The sequence below is a fragment of the Phymastichus coffea genome, unplaced genomic scaffold, assembly GCF_024137745.1.
Source record: "Phymastichus coffea isolate CEN01 unplaced genomic scaffold, Cenicafe_Pcof_1.1 PCOF00027, whole genome shotgun sequence".
NCBI lineage: Eukaryota > Metazoa > Arthropoda > Insecta > Hymenoptera > Eulophidae > Phymastichus > Phymastichus coffea.
In genome coordinates this window covers 1,085,551-1,100,696 of record NW_026706838.1, presented here as the reverse complement: position 1 = coordinate 1,100,696, position 15,146 = coordinate 1,085,551, and the positions used below count along the sequence as shown (strand labels likewise).

At 44.1% G+C, this 15,146-nt stretch overlaps 1 long non-coding RNA gene across 1 annotated transcript; it reads right to left on the bottom strand.

Annotated features, from left to right (window-relative positions):
* Window positions 1-13,809: 13,809 nt before the first annotated feature.
* LOC131675605 (uncharacterized) lies at window positions 13,810-14,902 on the bottom strand. Its single transcript, XR_009303088.1, has 3 exons — window positions 14,763-14,902; window positions 14,586-14,697; window positions 13,810-13,826 (listed from the first exon to the last, which is right to left on the bottom strand). It is a non-coding gene; the product is annotated as an uncharacterized LOC131675605 (long non-coding RNA).
* Between the last annotated feature and the right edge of the window lie 244 nt (window positions 14,903-15,146).

Here is a 15,146-nt window from a genome sequence, read left to right as displayed (position 1 = left end):
ACTACTCGAAGACTTAACAATAGAAAAAAAGAGATTAAGTATATCAACACAAGTGCAAGATGAATCCGCAATGGAATTCGGACACAGAATAAATACATATTTAAAAAAATGCATTGTCATGGGAAAGGCTGCGCAAATGTTTTTATCTGAAGTTACTGAAGACGAAACTCAGAGAGAAAAATTAGCTATTTATATTTTTATTAAGGGCCTCAAACACGAAATCAGACGTTACGTTTGCCCTTTTATTTTTTACAACAAATTACAAGACGCACGCTTACACGCCGTACAAATAGAAAAAAATCTAATAGACATCAATCGCAGCAAAAGAAATTCGATCCGCCCCATATCAGAGTCTTTTAGAAAATAACAACACTGAACATTACACAAAAAAAACAACTGTTTCGCATTATTTTTTTTTTTAGGATACTGACAAGTAACTACAAGACATTGCAGTAGCCACCAGGTGCTAAACACCGAAAGACCTCACCCGTTACCAATCTCCTTCCGTAAAATCCCACAAAAATGTACAAAAATAACACTAATGAACAATCCCCCCCCTAACAAAATACCTCATACTAAAAACACGTTGCATAACAAATCAAAGGGTCTAGCCTATTAAGATGGTCAAAAGTGCCCCCAACGATTCTGAAAAAGTGGATAGACTATCTTGTTCAGCATGAAAAACAACTAAGATTCCCCAATTTTCAGACCCCTAAGTTCAAATGGGGCCTTATAAGGCCCTATTTTGTGATTTTCAGTTTTTCGACGATATCTCAGTCAATTTTTGAGCTAGAAAATTCTTTTTTTTTAAATTGTAGAGTTTTTTAAGCCCTACAAAACGGGGTAACTCGAAAAAATTTTGGCGGGAAATTCAAATTTTTAGAACCGTTCGAATATTTCAAAATGCGATATTTCAAAAACAAAGACAGACTCATCTCTGAAAAAAATATATATTATGTATTTATAGTCCAGAAATGTCTGTGAATTTTTTCAGATTTTTAAAAGTGGTGGAACCCCCTCAAAAAAAATAAAAACCGATAAAAAATACAGTTTTTTTACTTTAGAGCCGCGTAGGTTAAACCTACGATAAAATAAATACCACCATTGTGTTTTACGGAAAAAAATACATCAAAAACATGTATTATACGTTTAAAAATAGTTTAAACTCATTATTAAATCAGCAAAAATGATATTCTGCTAAGACTGTCAGCCTTATCCACACTATAGACAGCTATGCCTTTTGTATTCAGGGTAATTTAATATCATTTTCGAACATATGTTACATGTTTTCGATATATTTTTTCCCACAGAACACGATGGTGCTATTGATTTTGGCATATCATCCACCTAAGATGGGTCAGAAGCGAAAAACCAACAAAAATCCTGATTTGTATGGTCTTTATATTATTCATAAAATCTCAAACAATCATTGCACTGTGACGGTAAACGTCAAATTAGCGCTGATAATATAACTTAATTGTAGCCTGTGAGGGCAGCACCTGCCGGGGGGACGAAATTCGTAACGAAGGAATTCGGCACGCGAGCAGACGGAACGCGCGCGATTGAAACCGAACTAGTGAAGCGTCAACTGTCAACACGCCCGTTCGCCTTTGCTATTTCGCCGTTGTCAATTCGAGTGCCGCTTGAGTTAGATTACCAGAAGAATATCCAGAGCAGCAACATCCAGTTATCTATAATCGTTGCCGCCGAGGTGCCATACGATTGCCAGTTCGGAGCCAGGTCAAGAAAGTGTGTGGGAGGTTTCGCCATCGAGGGCGAAACCATAACCGCGTGCGCGTGTTCGCGACCGGCGATAAACATTCAAAACTGTTCCGCTCTGTGCGAGTTATTTGTGTTTCCTTCGATCGCCTGCAATAATAAGGTAAGCTGGCCAGCTTAATTTCGCGATCGCGGTTGCATGATTAATAATTAATTTCCGATATTCGAAGCGTGCATGCATCGGCTCTAATAACAAAGAGCAGCGAGCGTATCGGCAATACGTGTTGCCGACGAGCGAGCGTCAATGTAAACAAACGCGCGGGCCGACTTTATGTAGTGTTTGAATGATAATAAAAGGCTACGTCCGTGTTATTAACAAGTATTTGTCGACTCGCTCATTTCATATAGCTTCCACTCACCTTTCTTAGATCAGAGGACTTACTGGTTGACTGACGCACGTTTCCACATGCTCTCCGATTTATGTATTGAACATAAATAATTACGCGCGTCCTTTTAGTATAATTACGCGCATAAAATAATTAAACGGTTTTACCCCGTTACATGGCGCCCAACGCAAAAGAACCTACGGTGTTTTTGATTGTTCAAAACACCGGTTCTCAATAGTAACCTCGCGCCCAGTCAACCAGCGACTTAGGTGGCAATCAAGTGTTGTTGTGCACACTTGATACCGAAGGTCACGTTAGTAAACAAAGCCTGTTAGCTAGCTTGCGAAGGCCCGCCGCGGCGAAAAATTGTAAATAATAGCTGTGAACGCGTGCGAGTGCGACCGAAAGATTCTCAAGCGTAAACACCAACGAATTTTGAAAGTTGCCGCAAATAATATTATTATACCCGTTGGCCCGGGGAAAACTAACACCGGCAATTTTCAAACAAAATTAATTCAATTAAGTAATTTTATTTGACATCTTATTGTCTTAACGTAAATGTGTTTTTTTTTAATATTATTAACTGCGGTTATTGGTGACTACGCACAACGCTCGTTACAATATTTTAGATACTAACTCACACAGCCGTACTAACAAACAGTTAGTGCGTCTGATAGGCAGGATCATTATATTGCGTATTAACGAGCGAAGAATCTTTCGGCAAATAATTCGTAAAACGCCGTTGATCAAGCCCAGTGTTGGCTAATAAAATTTTTTTATTTTTTCACTCGGCATACGAATTGTAATACAACACTCGCACTCGCGTAACATACCTTTATTTTTACAAAGAAATTAAACGCAAGTAAACAAACAGACAATCATGGACCGCACTCAGACAGAGATAGAAAATTGGGTATGGACGCTCCAGGAGGAGGAAATCGAAGAATACCTCGAGCAACTGGAGCTCAAAACAAGCGGGACCAAGCTCTCGAGAGCTGCACGACTGCACAACTGGTTACTCGGCGACTATTCCGCAGCAGATTTCGCGGAAGTCGACAACCAACACAGCAGTCCAGCCAAAAGAACCGCCCTACGCTCGGAGCTAATCGTATCCCTATGCCAGGAACACACAGCATCCGAGCAGGAGGGAGAACACCCGCTAGCCCAACTATTGCAAAGTGCGGACGTAATATCGCGAGTTCAGAAAACCGCGATAAACATCGCGAATGCCCTGGACAGCGGAGAAAACACAAATAGTAATAAGGAAATTACTATAACGGCTGATGATGGCAGCCAGTTCAAACTCCCGCCGGCATTCGCGGTGATGATTCAAGACCTCATTTTCCGGTCCAGAGAAAATGAGAAGAAATTGAAAGTACAAGACTCGCGGAATTCAAATACGTCTAACCTAACCCAAATAGTAGAACAAATCGTCAGGACCAACATCAAGGTGCAGGAACAAATGGACAACCTGTCAGCCAGGATAAAGGCACTGGAAAATGCCATACACAGAGATATGCGGCAAGACGATTCGAACAGTTCCAACGAGGAGCCACAACCGGAAAGCACGCGTAGGAGCGTCGCATTCCAGGACACATTCACATGCCACTACGACGCCAGGCTACCCCAGAGCACTCCAGCCGGACCCGGACAGAGGCCCACGGGGGCCGCCGGCAGGACCCCCCGCCGGACGCCCCCTTTCGGAGAGGGTGGACAGCATCAACTCGGTGGAGTTAATGCTGAAGTGGACAACCACCCGCCGAGCATGTGGTCATCCCAACAGACGTCAAACCCGTGGTCGACAACAAGGGACGTCGGCCGCATTGTCCGGGGATGGAAACTCAGGTTCTCCGGAGAAGGCAACGCGAGCATTGACACCTTCTTATCAAGGTTGGATAACTCGAGGAGCCGCGCTGGACTCACAGAAGACGAGATGCTCATGGCTGTATCCGAGCTACTCGTCGGTCCTGCCCTCGTCTGGTACGAAGCAATGCGAAACGAATGATTCTCCTACGCGGATTTCGAGGCAGACGCCAGAGCATGGTTTGGGACCAGCAGGCAACAGCAGCAGCGTCTAACCAAAGAAGTTCAAGGCCGATACCAGGGCCCAGACGAACCCGCGAACGTATACATCGCGAACATGATGGGCCTAATGAGTCGGCTGAACCCCAAAATGGCGCACGAGAGCCAGCTGGACCTGCTATATGCCAACCTCCTCCCGGAAATCCAGAGCCAAATACGGAGATCAGAAGTGGACACCGTACGAACCCTGAACGACCTGGCCACGACGGCCCAGAATAACTTGCATCAGCGAAGGATGGAGCGGACGATACCAGACCCTCAGTCGACTTTATATCCTGAGTTGGCGTATCACCCCCGCACCGACGCGAGCAAGGGTCGTAAGGGGAAGGTGGCATCTATGTCCGGTGACAAACCGGAAGTCAGTGATAGATTGGACCGCATGGAGAAGGTACTCAAGAAGGTGACGCACCAGGTCGTCTACACGCCGACGCCCTCGGGGGCGAAACCTAATCCGAGTCTGGAATCCGTCGATGGCGAGATAAAAGTTCTGCCCATCGACATGTTTAACCAAATACTGTTGTCCATCAAGGAAATGTCGACGGAAATGAAGAATAATCGCGCCGACAAAAGTCTAACTTCCGAGGACCGAGCCAAAAGGCCAGAGACTCCCCGCAGACGAAGAAGAGAGTTCTCAGGACCGATCAAATATGCCGAGTGTGGCCTACTGGATTACTACAGGAAGTTCTGTCCCCAATGCAATAAGGGAAACGAGCAAAGGAGTGGATTAGTGGGGTTGATCCTACTCCTTCATCCAGTAACCCAAACCCCGTCAAAGAGATCTCGCAGCCTCCGCCAACACAGCCCACGCCGTTAGTAGCGAGCGTGTTGAGCGACGAGAGCGAGAACTCCCTTAGTGACGCCAAGGCGTGGCGGTAGAGTGCATGTGGAGAATGAGGGTAATGACGTTAACAGAGCCAGAGACCCTAAACTAGCCGAGGCGGTGACGTATGGATCGCACACGCCCTCGGGGGTATGGGCAAAGGCGGATAAATCGTCGAAGAGTAACCCCATGGAAACTCCGATCGTCCGAACCAAAGGGGCTCGGACGACAAGTAACGTCACTCGACCACGCGACAGCACAATGGCTAGCGCTATGATGAATAAGGAGCAAAGCTGTGGAGCCGTCGAAGCTGTTTCCCGATATTCCCCGGAACAGGAGACGCGTTGGTGGCTACCGGTGAAAATAGGGGACTTCCAAATACGGGCCCTCTATGATCCGGGAGCTTCAACCACAGCCATGGGTAGTAATGCTCTACAAATAGCGTCTGTGCTGGACGTCAGATTGGACACCACCCACGCGGGTACAGCAGGATTACCAGACGGTCGTAAGTTAACGATCGTTGGTCACGCCCTGCTACCATTCACCGTGGGAGGATTGACGATGCCGACGACAGTAGCCATCCTCCCTACCCTCGTCGAGGAATGTATTTTAGGAGTGAACTTCATCAGGTTGTTCAGAGCGGTACTTGACCCCGACGATAACACGTTGCTGTTCAAGGGATCACAGGCCAAAATGGAGCTAGAAGTAGCTAGCTTGGAGGCTGGTCCGAGATTAGCCACAATCGGGCTAGCCGAGGTTACGGCTACACAACAGACCATGCTACAGAAGACCATCGACGAGGCCCTATCTCGAGCCCCGTCGGGCTTGGGATGTGCGGCAGGCATCGAGCACGAGATTCGGGTCGGTGATACGAAGCCAATCAAACAGCGTTACTACCCGGTATCGCACAAGGTCGAGCAGGAAATGCATAGACTGGTAAGGGAAATGTTAACCCAAGGGGTAATCGAACCAGCAGACAGTGGCTGGTCGAGCCCAGTGGTTATGATACGCAAGAAGGACGGTTCGTACAGATTTTGTATTGACTTCAGAAAAGTCAACAAAGTCACCGAGCCGAATGCGTATCCCTTACCGTTTATGCAAGATATATTAAGGCGTTTGCGAAACGCACGCTATACATCGACGCTCGACCTCAGCAGCGCGTATTACCAGATCCCACTCAAGACCGAATCTCGGCAAATTACGGCATTTACCGTACCCGGACTGAGACATTACCAGTTCGTACGAATGCCGTTCGGTCTCTCGTACGCCGGCGCCACCTTCCAGCGGTTGATCGATAGCGTGATCGGCCCCGAACTAGGTGAATTCGCTTTCGCCTATTTGGATGATATCATAGTGGTATCGTCCAGTTTCGAGGATCACCTACGACATCTAAAAACCGTATTGGACAGGTTGTGCAAAGCTGGCCTCTCGATTAATCGAGAGAAAAGCGTCTTCTGCAAGTCTGAAGCCAAATATCTGGGCCTATTGATCAACCGCGAGGGGATCAGGCCAGACCCTGAAAAGGTGCGCTCTATCATGGAGTACCCACGGCCAGGAAACGTGCGACAGCTGCGCACCTTCCTGGGGGTTGCTTCATGGTACCGCAGATTCTTGACCGACTTCGCCACACACGCTCAACCGTTAACGAGGTTAACAGGAAAAAAGAGCGAATATATATGGGGAGAGGAACAGGAACAAGCCTTTGCCAAAATTAAGGCACTCATGATGTCCGCACCATGCCTGGGTTTACCGGAACCCGATGGGCAGTACGTCCTGGAGACAGATGCTAGCGCTACAGGAATCGGTGCCGTCCTGATACAAAAAACAGGAGATGGCGACCGAATCATAGAGTACGCTAGCAGAGTCCTTAATCCTGCTGAGCAAAACTACTCAGCTACAGAGCGCGAGTGCTTGGCGGTCGTGTTGGCCATCCAAAAATTTCGCCCACACATAGAAGCGTACCCGTTCAGGGTGGTAACTGACCACAATAGCCTGAAATGGCTATACAACCTGAAGAACCCAATTGGACGTCTCGCCCGATGGGCCTTACAACTTCAAGGACATACTTTCGAGATCGAATACCGAAAGGGGGCAGACAATGTGTTGCCCGACGCCTTATCACGCGCTTTTGAGCCCACGAAGGCAGAGGTTGGCGCAATGGACCAACCGAAGTCAAGGGACAGCGCCTGGTACACGGATCAATTCCGACGCGTCGAGAGCCACTCAGAGAGATACCCGAATTGGAAGGTTGTCGGCCGGGTGATGTATCACCGAAAGCCGAGCTACGATCATCAAGGAGAAGACGGATATGGCGACGAATGGAAACTCGTCGTGCCCCCGGAAGAACGCAAAGCGGTGTTGTTCGAAAATCATGACATAGAGACGGCAGGACACTTGGGACGGGAGAAGACCTTCGCCCGCGTCGCCCAGTCCTATTACTGGCCGGGAATGTACACGGATGCGAAGGGATACGTCCAAAAGTGCCAGGTCTGCCAACAGTGCAAGGTCGAGCAGCGACCGCCGCGCGGGCTCATGCAGGACCGAACATGGTCTATGCCTTGGCAAGTGGTCGCGGGCGACATCGCCGGACCCTTTCCGAAGAACCCTCGAGGACACGAATACGTCCTAGTATTCATCGACGTATTCACACGATGGGTCGAATGTATACCCATACGTAGTGCTAACGGCAAGACGATAGTGAAGAAACTTCGGGAACGGGTAATCCTACGTTTCGGCACGCCAAAGATCTTCTTGTCCGAAAATGGCACCGAGTTCCGCAATCAGTTGGTGGACGGGTACCTAAGAGATCAGGGGGTAAAACAGACCTTCACCCCAACCTATACCCCGCAGGCTAACCCTACGGAAAGGGTTAACCGTACCTTGAAGACGATGATAACGTCGTATCTGCAGGGGAATCATAGGGAATGGGACCGAGCGCTACCCGAACTCATGTTCGCGTTGAATACGGCCGTCCATAGTTTCACCGGGGTTAGTCCGGCCATGCTCAATTACGGCAGACAACCGGGAGCCCCGAATACTCTCCGGAAACGGATGGACGAGCTCACCGCACAAGAGGAGAGTTTGCTTCGAATCGGGCAATGGAACGAGCACATGCGGAACAGCCGTTCCGCCATTCAGCAAGCTCACGAGAGCGCCTCGGATGAGTCCCTGAGGCAGTCCAAGTACTACAACGCCAAGCACAGGGACCACAGGTTTAAAGAAGGTGATTGGGTGTGGAAAAGGAATCGCATACTGTCCTGCGCGGCGCAGGGCATTTCCGCGAAACTAGCACCCAAGTTCATAGGCCCCTTTATCGTCACGAAGATACTCGGTGCCAACTCATATCGCCTCGCCAACCAACAGGAGAAGGTCACGGATCTAATACACGCCAAGAACCTCAAACCCTACTACGGGCGAGACGACGATATGCCGGAAAATGGGACCCGACCACGAGATGACGACGAGACCTCTACCACCGAGGGAACTGAGGCGACGAGCGTCCCGCCCAATGCGAGCGATACATTGACACACGGAAACGGGAGCGCCGACACTACAGACGATACACTCCGAAATGACGACGCGACAACTCCGAGCTCACCTCGCCGTACTCGTCGTGGTCCCCCCAGCCGGGTTCCACTAAATATCCTTCCTACTAACACGATGAAGCGCCCACGAGGAAGACCTCGTAAGTACGTGCGAACTACACACACTACACAACACCGACAGATTACTCGAGCCCCTCCTCCCATCATCGGGAAGAGGAAGAGGGGCAGACCACCGAAAGCGACAACCGTGGATGCATGAGACACGGCGAAGGAAGGACCTGGGAGACCGACGCCAAGGACCCCACCTTCGACTCCGGCGACGAAGGCCCTGGGCAGCCGAACAGGCGCCCACCTTCGATATCCAAAATTATTCAGGATACTAATTCGCCGGATTATTACAGGATGCAGATCACGCTCGAGCAGTTCGAGCAAGCGGCAGCCGCCCTCATCGGCTTGGACTTAGGTCCAGTCGTTGAAGGGGTGGTGCATGCCGCCCTGCACCTTCTCGGTGCAAAGAAGGAAGAGGAGGAGCAAGCACGGGTACGAGCTCACGAGAGCTCGTCATCCGTGCTCATAGAGGAGCTCCCGACGGAAGACGCTACCGCGATGCCGTCGACGAATCCCGGCATCGCGCGTAGTGATACGACATCGCTGCCCGGGCCCCCAGCGGGATCCATCCCTCTGAAGGCCCCAACATCGACCATCGGCACCCAGACGGAGGAGGGTGCCGCCGACGCGACCTGGCGCCCCAGGTTCACCAGCCAGACAACCCCGTCTGGCGAGCGGACCTGGGAGGACATAGTCGAGGGGTTGAGGGAAGTCGAGCAAGGCTGGGCGACCCTCAACGCCCTCCAACGGGCTGTGTACGCGTCGTACTCGGCGTACACAGCCGCGGGGCACCACCCGGACGATTTGGATCATTGGGATAAGGTGGTGTCCCGCCGTCGCCAGTTCGCGTCGGCAATCAGAGAGGTCCAGCAGCGCCACCGCCAGGCCATCGAGGGGCCGGCGAGTGGCAATTCCGCGGGCCTCCCCCAGCCTCCGATCACCGGAGCCAGAACAACGGCTCCAGAGGTCAGGTCGGAGGTCACATCGCGCCAGGACCCGCAAACGTGCGGGGTAAACCTGGTGGTGAATGTGGACGGGAGCCAGGGTGGTCAAGCAACGGGGCCCATCCACATCAATGTGGTATTAGGCCCCGCGGGTGAGGACCCCACGGTTGAAAGACAGTTGTGGTCCGCCCCGAACCGTAGAAACGGGTTGCCTCTGACCCCCAGAGAACGAGGCCTCCCACGGGGCACCCTTTCCCGCGCTCAGTGGGAAGGGTGCAACGTATGCCACTAGCCCGGGGTGACCCGCACGGACCGTTGCCCCCGCGTGCGACAACGCGCCGACCTGGTCCAAGAGAGGCTGGGGTGGAAGGCGCGCGGCCGTCCTCCACTGGATGACCGGGGCGAGGAGCTACCCGGGGGACCAGCCAGGTGATCTTCCCCTGCCCCCGTGGGCAGGGACACCGTCATGTTACCCGGAAAATAAATAGTGAAATGACATCACATGGACTATAACCCTTTATTATCCTTCCTCTTCTCCTCCTCGTAAGGGACAGCGCTAATGGCCCACTGAGCATGAAATATTTCCGAAATATTTCTGAAATATTTCATGAAAAATTAGGAATATTGATGAAACATTTCATGAAATATGGGAATGTCCGCTACACAAACCGTACTGAAATATTTCATGAAATATTACGGATATCTTGCAGGAAATATTACTGATATATTGCTTCAAATATTTCGGAAATATTTTCTGAAATATTACTGGTGTATTTCATGAAATATTCCTGCTAAGTTACGATATACATTCCTGGATCATTTCATGACATATTTCGGAAATATGGGAATGTCCGCCACACAAACCGTACTGAAATATTTCATGAAATATTACGGATATCTTACATGAAATATTACTGATATATTGCTTCAAATATTTCGGAAATATTTTCTGAAATATTACTGGTGTATATCATGAAATATTCCTGCTAAGTTACGATATACATTCCTGGATTATTTCATGAAATATTGCGGAAATATGGGAATGTCCGCCACACAAACCGCACTGAAATATTTCATGAAACATTACGGATATCTTACATGACATATTACTGATATATTGCTTCAAATATTTCGGAAATATTTTCTGAAATATTACTGGTGTATATCATGAAATATTCCTGCTAAGTTACGATATACATTCCTGGATTATTTCATGAAATATTTCGGAAATATGGGAATGTCCGCTACACAAACCGTACTGAAATATTTCATGAAATATTACGGATATCTTGCAGGAAATATTACTGATATATTGCTTCAAATATTTCGGAAATATTTTCTGAAATATTACTGGTGTATTTCATGAAATATTCCTGCTAAGTTACGATATACATTCCTGGATCATTTCATGACATATTTCGGAAATATGGGAATGTCCGCCACACAAACCGTACTGAAATATTTCATGAAATATTACGGATATCTTACATGAAATATTACTGATATATTGCTTCAAATATTTCGGAAATATTTTCTGAAATATTACTGGTGTATATCATGAAATATTCCTGCTAAGTTACGATATACATTCCTGGATTATTTCATGAAATATTGCGGAAATATGGGAATGTCCGCCACACAAACCGCACTGAAATATTTCATGAAACATTACGGATATCTTACATGACATATTACTGATATATTGCTTCAAATATTTCGGAAATATTTTCTGAAATATTACTGGTGTATATCATGAAATATTCCTGCTAAGTTACGATATACATTCCTGGATTATTTCATGAAATATTTCGGAAATATGGGAATGTCCGCTACACAAACCGTACTGAAATATTTCATGAAATATTACGGATATCTTGCAGGAAATATTACTGATATATTGCTTCAAATATTTCGGAAATATTTTCTGAAATATTACTGGTGTATTTCATGAAATATTCCTGCTAAGTTACGATATACATTCCTGGATCATTTCATGACATATTTCGGAAATATGGGAATGTCCGCCACACAAACCGTACTGAAATATTTCATGAAATATTACGGATATCTTACATGAAATATTACTGATATATTGCTTCAAATATTTCGGAAATATTTTCTGAAATATTACTGGTGTATATCATGAAATATTCCTGCTAAGTTACGATATACATTCCTGGATTATTTCATGAAATATTGCGGAAATATGGGATTGTCCGCCACACAAACCGCACTGAAATATTTCATGAAACATTACGGATATCTTACATGACATATTACTGATATATTGCTTCAAATATTTCGGAAATATTTTCTGAAATATTACTGGTGTATATCATGAAATATTCCTGCTAAGTTACGATATACATTCCTGGATTATTTCATGAAATATTTCGGAAATATGGGAATGTCCGCTACACAAACCGTACTGAAATATTTCATGAAATATTACGGATATCTTGCAGGAAATATTACTGATATATTGCTTCAAATATTTCGGAAATATTTTCTGAAATATTACTGGTGTATTTCATGAAATATTCCTGCTAAGTTACGATATACATTCCTGGATCATTTCATGACATATTTCGGAAATATGGGAATGTCCGCCACACAAACCGTACTGAAATATTTCATGAAATATTACGGATATCTTACATGAAATATTACTGATATATTGCTTCAAATATTTCGGAAATATTTTCTGAAATATTACTGGTGTATATCATGAAATATTCCTGCTAAGTTACGATATACATTCCTGGATTATTTCATGAAATATTGCGGAAATATGGGAATGTCCGCCACACAAACCGCACTGAAATATTTCATGAAACATTACGGATATCTTACATGACATATTACTGATATATTGCTTCAAATATTTCGGAAATATTTTCTGAAATATTACTGGTGTATATCATGAAATATTCCTGCTAAGTTACGATATACATTCCTGGATTATTTCATGAAATATTTCGGAAATATGGGAATGTCCGCCACACAAACCGCACTGAAATATTTCATGAAACATTACGGATATCTTACATGACATATTACTGATACATTGCTTCAAATATTTCGGAAATATCCTCGGAAATATTTCTAGTATATTTCATGAAATATTCCTGCTAAGTTATGATATACATTCCTGGATTATTTCATGCAATATTACTGATGTATTGCTTTAAAGATTGTGGGAGTATTTCGTGAAGTATCCCGGAAATATTACATGAAATATTCCTGATATATTTCATGATATTGTTCCGGAATATTTCATGATATACTCCCTGAATATGTCATGAGATATTCCAGAAGTATTGGAAGGAAATATTACTGCTAAATTGCTTCAAAGATTCCGGAAATATTATATCAAATGTTCCGGATATATTTCGTGAAATATTCCTGATATATTTTATGATATTGTTCCGGAATATTTTATGATATACTCACTGAATATTTCATTAGATATTCCAGAAGTATTGGTATGAAATATTACTGCTAAATTGCTTCAAAGATTCCGGAAATATTAGATCAAATGTTCCGGATATATTTCGTGAAATATTCCTGATATATTTCATGATATTGTTCCGGATTATTTCATGATATAGTCCCAGAATATTTGATGAGATATTCCAGAAGTATTGTAAGGAAATATTACTGCTAAATTGCTTCAAAGATTCTAGAAATATTAGATGAAATGTTCCGGATATATTTCATGAAATACTCCTGTAACATTTCCTGAAATATTCCAGCTTAGTTATGATAGAGATTCCTGGATTATTTCATGAAATATTTCGGATATATTTCATAAAATATAACAGTATTGTTCTGCCAAGCTGTCCATGCAGTTTTGTGCTTCCTGATATGAAGGCGTACAGTCACCACTTCACGCACCGTGTTAAAAAAAATATGGAATTGTTTCCGACAACTGTGCTGAAAGAAGAAAACGTTTCATATACATTTCTAAATATTTATTATAAATATTTCCTGATCTATTTCTAAAATATAACGGCAAAAAAGGATTGAAATAATTCACGCTTAGGTTCAAGAAATAAATATGTGTTTCTCATTTATTAATAAATAACTTACTTATATTAATAGTACATGAAAAAGTTAAAATTACAAAGTTTATTCTTCATTCATTGAATTTTCTTCTGCTACATTCTCCTCTAAATCGATGTAATATTTTACATCTCTTCTCCGTTTTTTGGAACCGGCTCTGAAATTTATATATAAAATTATTCATTACAATTCAAATTATAGGTATCTGAAGTACTAGAATTCATTATATTATAGCACTATGTATCCTAAATCTGCACATAGGCCGCGCTTGAGCATGCCCCAAGGCGTTCTAATATTAATGGCATCACGGTGGCATAACCGACAAAAAATAGCATATAAAATGGAATTCATCAAAATGTATTTATAGGACTGAAATTCAAAAAATAAAGCTACTGACGCACATAGATAATCAATAAATGTTTCCGAAAAGTTTAAAAATGATTACAATAGTACTCTTTAATTAAAGGTTGGCATAAACTACTTGGAGGGCATATTCTCATTACGAGGAGTGGTTTGGAGCACATTGCAAATAATTTTCGAGGACCGAATATCGAACAGATAAGCACGAATAAACGTAACTTCTGGTAAAATTCTTAATTTTTACCCATGGTCTTATTTTAAAACCGCTTAAAAGAGCTATCGCATGATCAATTTGGACAAATCTAGCGCGAACTATTCCACTTTCAAACATACTATATTTTTTAGATACGCAAAAATGAGTGTATTTAATATCGGATATCTATGAAAAAGGTAATTTTGAAATTGGAAATCACGCGTGGAACATGAAAATTGCTTTAAGGCAATGGTGAACCCTCAGGGAAGATTACATTATTAACGTTTTGTCGGTAATCAGTCTTTCTGTACACAAGAGAACTACTTAGGTGACCCGTAAAGTAATATACTATGTAATACTTACGCTTCAGTGTCTGATTCCCTCTTGAGTCTTGTGCCAGACTGATCTAACCAGCTACTGATTCTTGAACGAATCTCTTCGTCCTGTGATGATGGAAATAGATGACGCACTGATTCTAAAAGAATATATTTCTATATAATTCAGAAAATCAATGAGAAATAATCCGTGTATAATACTCACTGTATATAACTGTGCACAACGGCAAATCTTTAAATGCATGCTTCTTCTTGTGCCCTACATAGCTGTATTTGTTTGCTACCTTATTAGTCATAGCAGCGGGTAGAATATTGTAAATAAACCTATGTATGTCAGCGCCTCCTTTGCTTTTAAAAAAATGTACCTGGAATTCAAAGGGAATCAATTCATTTATCTAACGGTTAAAATCTGATTATTAGTGAATGAATGTGATGCGACTAAATGAGTTCGATAAGAGTCAACTCAACTATAGGGATACCAAGCTAGGAATAAGTCATACCATGAATATATAGTAGTTCAATAAATAATACAAATAGTACAAATTAAAAACCAACTCACAGCATAATAAAAATAATAATGCTAAAGTTA